Source organism: Salvelinus sp. IW2-2015, unplaced genomic scaffold, assembly GCF_002910315.2.
Source record: "Salvelinus sp. IW2-2015 unplaced genomic scaffold, ASM291031v2 Un_scaffold3321, whole genome shotgun sequence".
NCBI lineage: Eukaryota > Metazoa > Chordata > Actinopteri > Salmoniformes > Salmonidae > Salvelinus > Salvelinus sp. IW2-2015.
This window is the reverse complement of record NW_019944605.1, coordinates 4,315-12,197: the sequence shown is the minus strand read 5'-3', so window position 1 is coordinate 12,197 and position 7,883 is coordinate 4,315. Positions and strand designations below refer to the sequence as shown.

The 7,883-nt window shown below is 42.8% G+C and overlaps 1 long non-coding RNA gene across 1 annotated transcript; it reads right to left on the bottom strand.

The window, feature by feature from the left end:
- Nucleotides 1–890: 890 nt before the first annotated feature.
- On the bottom strand, nucleotides 891–3,582 carry LOC112075652 (uncharacterized). The gene is made up of 3 exons (XR_002895020.2): nucleotides 3,494–3,582; nucleotides 2,128–2,359; nucleotides 891–947 (listed from the first exon to the last, which is right to left on the bottom strand). It is a non-coding gene; the product is annotated as an uncharacterized lncRNA (long non-coding RNA).
- Nucleotides 3,583–7,883: the final 4,301 nt, after the last annotated feature.

Below are 7,883 nucleotides of genomic sequence, written 5' to 3'. Positions count from 1 at the left end.
CCCCCTCCGCCGCCTTACTGTCCTCTGCTGTCTTTACTTTCCTCTGCTGTACTTTACTTTCCTGCTGCTGTACTTTTACTCTTTATGAATTAGAGAATAGGATGAAATAGAGAATAGGATGACATTTCCATTGGTACAACAGTGTTATATACTGTATCTAGTTGATAAACAGAGACTGACATTTCCATTCGTACTATAGTGTTAATATACTGTATCTAGCCGGAAAGCTTCTCTAGTATCTGGAGCCAAGATCAGTCAGTTCACATCTCTGTGTTCATTCACTATTCAGAAACAATTTACATTCAGATAGCGTTCACACAGCGTTCAGATAGCGTTCACACAGCGTTCACACAGCGTTCACACAGCGTTCACACAGCGTTCACCCAGCGTTCACACAGCGTTCACACAGCGTTCAGACAGCGTTCAGACAGCGTTTAGACAGCGTTTAGACAGCGTTTAGACAGCATTCACACAGCGTTCAGATAGCGTTCACAACAGCGTTCACACAGCATTCACACAGCGTTCAGATAGCGTTCACACAGCGTTCACACAGCATTCACACAGCGTTCAGACAGCGTTCACACAGCGTTCACACAGCATTCACACAGCATTCACACAGCGTTCAGATAGCGTTCACACAGCGTTCACACAGCGTTCAGAAGTGTTCACACAGAGTTCACACAGAGTTCACAGTGCTCAGACAGCATTCACACAGCGTTCACACAGCGTTCACACAGCGTTCATAAAGCAATCTGTAAATATGGACTACTCTGGGAGGAATGGTTGAGTTGCCATGCACAAAGTAGGGGTCGTGGTGACTGCAACTGAAACTGTGTCACTCTGTAAAGAGTGTTTGCTAAATGTCTAAAATGTCAATATAAAAATAACCTTACTTTAGCCGTAGCATCTTTAATGGACAGACTCAGTGTTTGTTCTGATCCTGGAGTCTACAAGGGAAGAGGAAGACAGGAGGAATGTTATGGACAGACTCAGTGTTCCTGCAAGGGAAGAGGAAGACAGGAGGAATGTTATGGACAGACTCAGTGTTCCTGCAAGGGAAGAGGAAGACAGGAGGAATGTTATGGACAGACTCAGTGTTCCTGAAGGGAAAGAGGAAGACAGGAGGAAGTTATGGACAGACTCAGTGTTCCTGCAAGGGAAGAGGAAGACAGGAGGAATGTTATGGACAGACTCAGTGTTCCTGCAAGGGAAGAGGAAGACAGAGGAATGTTATGGACAGACTCAGTGTTCCTGCAAGGGAAGAGGAAGACAGGAGGAATGTTATGGACAACCTCAGTGTTCCTGCAAGGGAAGAGGAAGACAGGAGGAATGTTATGGACAGACTCAGTGTTCCTGCAAGGGAAGAGGAAGACAGGAGGAATGTTATGGACAGACTCAGTGTTCCTGCAAGGGAAGAGGAAGACTGGTTGTATTTTTAATGTAGACCTATAGGGAAGATAGGTCCTGTGGAGATGTTCATATTGAAACATATTTTCTTATTTTTTAAATTCCTAACTTGGTTTGATAAGATTAGTAAAGGTTTTTCTCAGGGGACCCCACATGTGGAGAGACAGTGATCCTGGAGAAGTTAGGATTAGGATTAGTACTGACCTGAATATGGCTTCAGGGGACAGACAGTGATCCTGGAGAAGTTAGGATTAGGAATAGTACTGACCTGAATATGGCTTCAGGGGGACAGACAGTGATCTGGAGAAGTTAGGATTAGGAATAGTATGACCTGAATATGGCTTCAGGGGGACAGACAGTGATCCTGGAGAAGTTAGGATTAGGATTAGTACTGACCTGAATATGGCTTCAGGGGGACAGACAGTGATCCTGGAGAAGTTAGGATTAGGAATAGTACTGACCTGAATATGGCTTCAGGGGGACAGACAGTGATCCTGGAGAAGTTAGGATTAGGATTAGTTACTGACCTGAATATGGCTTCAGGGGGACAGACAGTGATCCTGGAGAAGTTAGGATTAGGATTAGTACTGACCTGAATATGGCTTCAGGGGGACAGACAGTGATCCTGGAGAAGTTAGGATTAGGATTAGTACTGACCTGAGTATGGCTTCAGGGGACAGACAGTGATCCTGGAGAGTTAGGATTAGGAATAGTACTGACCTGAGTATGGCTTCAGGGGGAGAGACACGAATCCTGGTCCTGCTCTGTGATGTCACAGGACGTTGAGGGCATTGCCCATGTCTCTGAGCTGGGTGTGGCTACAGCTGCGCAGGGCGGGTCCTTCAACCTCCTCTGTCTGTAGATCTTCCTCTTCCTGCTGGATCTGGTGCTCCAGGCTGCAACTCCGAGACTGCAGCTCTCCTAGTCTCCACTGCAACTCTGCCATCTCCGCCTGGGGGTAGGCCCGAGGGCAGAGAGCGTTCGTAAAGAGTCTTCTCAGAGTAGGAGTGCTGATCTAGGGATCAGTTCTGACTTCTAGATAATAATAAATATGATTATAACAGACAGGAGACCTGATCTTAGATCAGTTCTGACTTCTAGATAATAATAAATATGATTTATACGAACAGGAGACCTGATCTAGGATCAGTTCTGACTTCTAGATAATAATAATATGATTATACAGACAGGAAGACCTGATCTAGGATCAGTTTGACTTCTAGATAATAATAAATATGATTATACAGACAGAAGACCTGATCTAGGATGCAGTTCTGACTTCTAGTAATAAATAAATATGATTATACAGACAGAAGACTGATCTTAGATCAGCACTTCTACTGGATCTCAATTCAACATTTTTAAGGAAATGGGACATTTCTTCATTAAACCAGTGTATAACAGGATCTTTTACAGGGCATGGGACATTCTTCATTCAACCAGTGTATGACAGGATTATTACAGGGCATGGGACATTCTTCATTCAACCAGTGTTGACAGGATCTATTTACAGGGCATGGGACATTCTTCATTAAACCAGTGTATGACAGGATCTATTACAGGGCATGGGACATTCTTCATTAAACCAGTGTATGACAGGATCTATTTACAGGGCATGGACATTCTTCATTAAACAGTGTATGACAGGATCTATTTACAGGGCATGGGCATTCTTCACTTCAATCAGTGTATGACAGGATCTATTTACAGGCATGGACATTCTTCATTCAATCAGTGTATGACAGGATCTATTTACAGGGCATGGACATTCTTCATTAAACCAGTGTATGACAGGATCTATTTACAGGGCATGGGACATTCTTCATTAAACCAGTGTAGACAGGATCTATTACAGGGCATGGGACATTCTTCATTGGCACACTGGTATTTTCCTGTAGTTTTTCTGCTGTAGGCCTATCTAACTACTTCATTGTAGAATGCTCTTAACTGTAGAATTGTTGAGTGTACACAAATAGAATGTATTGGGGGCATTGCACAAATCGATGTGATTGAATTCAAAACAGTCCAAAGGTGTCCAAAAGGCCTTGTTATTTTCAGTAATCGCTACTTAACTAAATCTACTCACCTCCACCATGCGTTTCTCCTGCAGCAAACACTCTCTCCTTTGCAGTGGACCCTGGACGGTTCAGCCCTTCCCCTCCATCACTCTCCACCTCTTCCCTTTTTAACACGTCAAACAGAAAGAATAAAAGACATATACAGTTATGTTAGGATCCTGGCAGCGCTGTTCTGTTACCAGTTAAACTTATCATCCTGGGGGTCTGTGTTACTCAGTTAAACTATCATCCTGAGGGTCTGTGTTACTCAGTTAAACTATCATCTAAGGGTCTGTGTTACTCAGTTAAAACTATCATCTGAGGGTCTGTGTTACTCAGTTAAACTATCATCCTGAGGGTCTGTGTTACTCAGTTAAACTATCATCCTAAGGGTCTGTGTTACTCCAGTTAAACTATCATCCTGAGGGTCTGTGTTACGTCAGTTAAACTATCATCTGAGGGTCTGTGTTACTCAGTTAAACTATATCCTGAGGGTCTGTGTTACCAGTTAAACTATCATCCTGGGGTCTGTGTTACTCAGTTAAACTATCATCCTGAGGGTCTGTGTTACTCAGTTTAACGATCATCCTGAGGGTCTGTGGTTACCCAGTTAAACTATCATCCTGAGGGTCTGTGTTACCAGTAAACTATCATCCTGAGGGTCTGTGTTACTCAGTTAACTATCATCCTGAGGGTCTGTGTTACCCCAGTTAAACTATCATCCTGAGGTCTGTGTTTACCCAGTTAAACTATCATCCTGAGGGTCTGTGTTACCCAGTTAAACTATCATCCTGAGGGTCTGTGTTACCAGTTTAAACTATCATCCTGAGGGTCTGGTGTTACTCAGTTAAACTATCATCCTGAGGGTCTGTGTTACCAGTTAAACTATCATCCTGAGGGTCTGTGTTACCCAGTTAAACTATCATCTCTGAGGGTCTGTGTTACCCAGTTAAACCTATCATCCTGAGGGTCTGTGTTACTCAGTTAACTATCATCCTGAGGGTCCCTGTGTTTACTCCAGTTAAACTATCATCGCTGAGGGTCTGTTGTTACTCAGTTAACACTATCATCCTGAGGGTCTGTGTTATCAGTTAAACTATCATCCTGAGGGTCTTGTGTTACCAGTTAAACTATCATCCTGAGGGTTGTGTTACTCAGTTAAACTATCATCCTGAGGGTCTGTGTTACTCAGTTAAACTATCATCCTGAGGTCTGTGTTAACCCAGTTAAACCTATCATCCTGAGGGTCTGTGTTACCCAGTTAAACTATCATCCTGAGGTCTGTGTTACCCAGTTAAACTATCATCCTGAGGGTCTTGTGTTACTCAGTTAACTACATCCTGAGGGTCTGTGTTATCAGTTAAACTATCATCCTGAGGGTCTGTGTTACTCAGTTAAACTATCATCCTGGTCTACCGCTGCGTGTTCTGTTACCCAGTTAAACTATCATCCTGAGGGTCTGTGTTACTCAGTTAAACTATCATCCTGAGGGTCTGTGTTACTCAAAGTTTAAACTATCATCCTGGCAGCGCTGTTCTGGTTACTGCAGCTGTAAATTCGAGCTCATGCCTGAAGCGGTCGCTGTGGTTTTGACTATTCTCGAGTTAAGGGAGGAAAGTGAAAACCTGTGGAGGATGTTAGTTAAGGAAGCACAGACCGCCTCAGGAAAGTTATAATCCTGTAAAAGCGAGCGATGATAGTTTTAACTGAGTAAAACACGACCTCAGGATGCATAGTTTTAACTGAGTAACACAGACCCTCAGGATGATAGTTTTTAACCTGGTAACAGAACAGCGCTGCCAGGATGATAGTTTAACTGAGTAACAGCAGACCCTCAGGAGTGATAGTTTACTGAGTAACACAGACCCTCAGGATGATAGTTTATACTGAGTAAACAGAACCCTCAGGATGATAGTTAACTGGGTAACAACAGACCCTCAGGATGATAGTTTTAACTGGTTAACAACAGACCCTCAGGATGGATAGTTTAACTGGGTACCACAGACCCTCAAGGTGATAGTTTAACTGGTAACACAGACCCTCAGGATGATAGTTTAAACTGAGTAACACAGACCCTCAGGATGATAGTTTAACTGGGTAAAACACCAGACCCTCAGGAATGAAATAGTTTTAACTGGGTAACACAGCCCTCATGGATATAGTTTTAACTGAGTAACACAGACCCTCAGGATGATAGTTTTAACTGGGTAACACAGACCCTCAGGATGATAAGTTTTAACTGGTAACACAGACCCTCAGGATGATAGTTTAACTGGGTAAACACAGACACCTCAGGATGATAGTTTAACTGGGTAACACAGACCCTCCCAGGATGATAGTTTAAACTGGGTAACACAGACCCCTCAGGATGATAGTTTTAACTGAGTAACACAGACCCTCAGGTTAATGATAGTTTAACTGGGTACACAGACCCTCAGGATGATAGTTTTTAACTGGGGTAACACAGGAACCCTCAGATGCTAGTTTAACTGGGGTACACAGACCCTCAGGATGATAGTTACTGGGTAACAACAGCCCTCAGGATGATAGTTACTGAGTAACCAAGTAAAGTACAGCAGAGGACAGTAAAGTACAGCAGAGGACAGTAAAGTACAGCAGAGGACAGTAAAGTACAGCAGAGGACAGTAAAGTACAGCAGAGGAGGTTAGAACAGTTACACAGAAACAGGAAGTGAAGAGAAGTGCATGTTGGAAATGTACCTTCTTGCATTCAAAGTGAATCAGTTCTAATGATCACAGAACACAATATTCAGGAATGGATATGAAGATGATCAAGAGAATCTGTTCCTAGTGTCCAAAGCAGCAGAGCTGGTTTTAAAAGGCTGTATTGGTTTGTTCTCAATCACTACTCCTTCCTCCTCTGTGTAAAGTCTGTATAGTGAGCTCTCTATAATGAGTGTATAAAACATTATGAACACCTGCTCTTTCCATGATATGGACTGATCAGGTGAATCCAGGTGAAAGATATGATCTCTTATTGATGTCACTAGTTAAATCCACTTCAATCAGTGTAGATGGAGGGGAGGACACTGGTTAAAGAAGGATTTATAAGCCTTGAGACTATTTAAACATGGATTGTGTGTGTGTGCCATTCAGAGGGTGAATGGGCAAGACAAAATATTTAAGTGCCTTTAATTAGGGTATGGTAGTAGGTGCCAGGCTCACCGGTTTGTGTCAAGAACTGCAACGCTGCTGGATTTTTCACACTAAACAGTTTCCCGTGTGTATCAAGAATGGTCCACTACCCAAAGGACATCCAGCCAACTTGGCACAATTGTGACCGACCGCCTTGATTTAGTCTTACGTAGCAAAATTAGAAATTGTGTTTTTTACATTGGATAAAAGCAGAGACTCAGAGCTTCAACATGGTATATCAGACACTGCATTTGAGGAAACAATGGGAAATTAATTCTGCTTTGAAAGTTGATAAACTTGTAACCCCACTTTTAAGAAAATGGCCTTTGTATGTTTTGGTACCTACTGGAGAGTCTCCTCTTTGTTCAGCACTTTTCATGCCCTCTTAAGCTTTAGCCCCACCCATCTCGTTAAGGGTTGGTCCGAGCGTTCTGTCCTAACAACAGCAGTCAAGCACCCAAACTAACTGGCTAATGTTGGCTAGCTTGCTAGCTAATTCCAGACACAAATGAGAGAACAGCTCACTGACCATTTTACTCGCCCTAGCAGAGTTGGTTCGGCTGTTTTTATGTTAACCAGAGAGTTGGTGACTGAAACTGTGCTGCTGGCAACAATTTACGTTTGTTTTCAAATGTTTGCTGACACCAGCCATGTTGAGCATTCGTAAATGTGTCAGTTATTCTGCACTCTGGCACACTCAGATAAGATCATACACGTAACGTTAGCTAGCAAGCCAGCCAGCTAACGTTAGCTAGCTAGCTAACAGTACACTTTGACTTGAAATAAAAACGACTTTGTCAAAATTAGAAACGGATAATGTCTGAAAATGTAGCTAGCTAGATTATCTTACCCATATACATCATGGTTGGACGTATCTCCCTCTCACGGATGCCATTGTTGCCCTTAGTTTGAAGATGTAATCCAGAGACAGGTGTTTTCTCCATCTCTTTATCTATCAGACTCTAAATCCACTGATTTCAAAACTCGGTCCTCCAGAAAGTGGAGAGCAACACTGATGCAGTTCTACTACGTGATATATATGTTTAAAATCTGCTTTAGACAGGATTACCTACACACACTGACCAGCTTAAATAGACAGACACGTGCAGTATGGCAGACCAATCCGAACTCATGTCTCGGCATGTCCAGCCCACTCATTCTCTCAGCCAATCATGGCTAGCGAGAAGGTTGCTGACTTTTTCTGTAGCTTGTAATATAACAAATGTATTCGTATTTACAGATGGCATACAAGTTTGTAATTAAG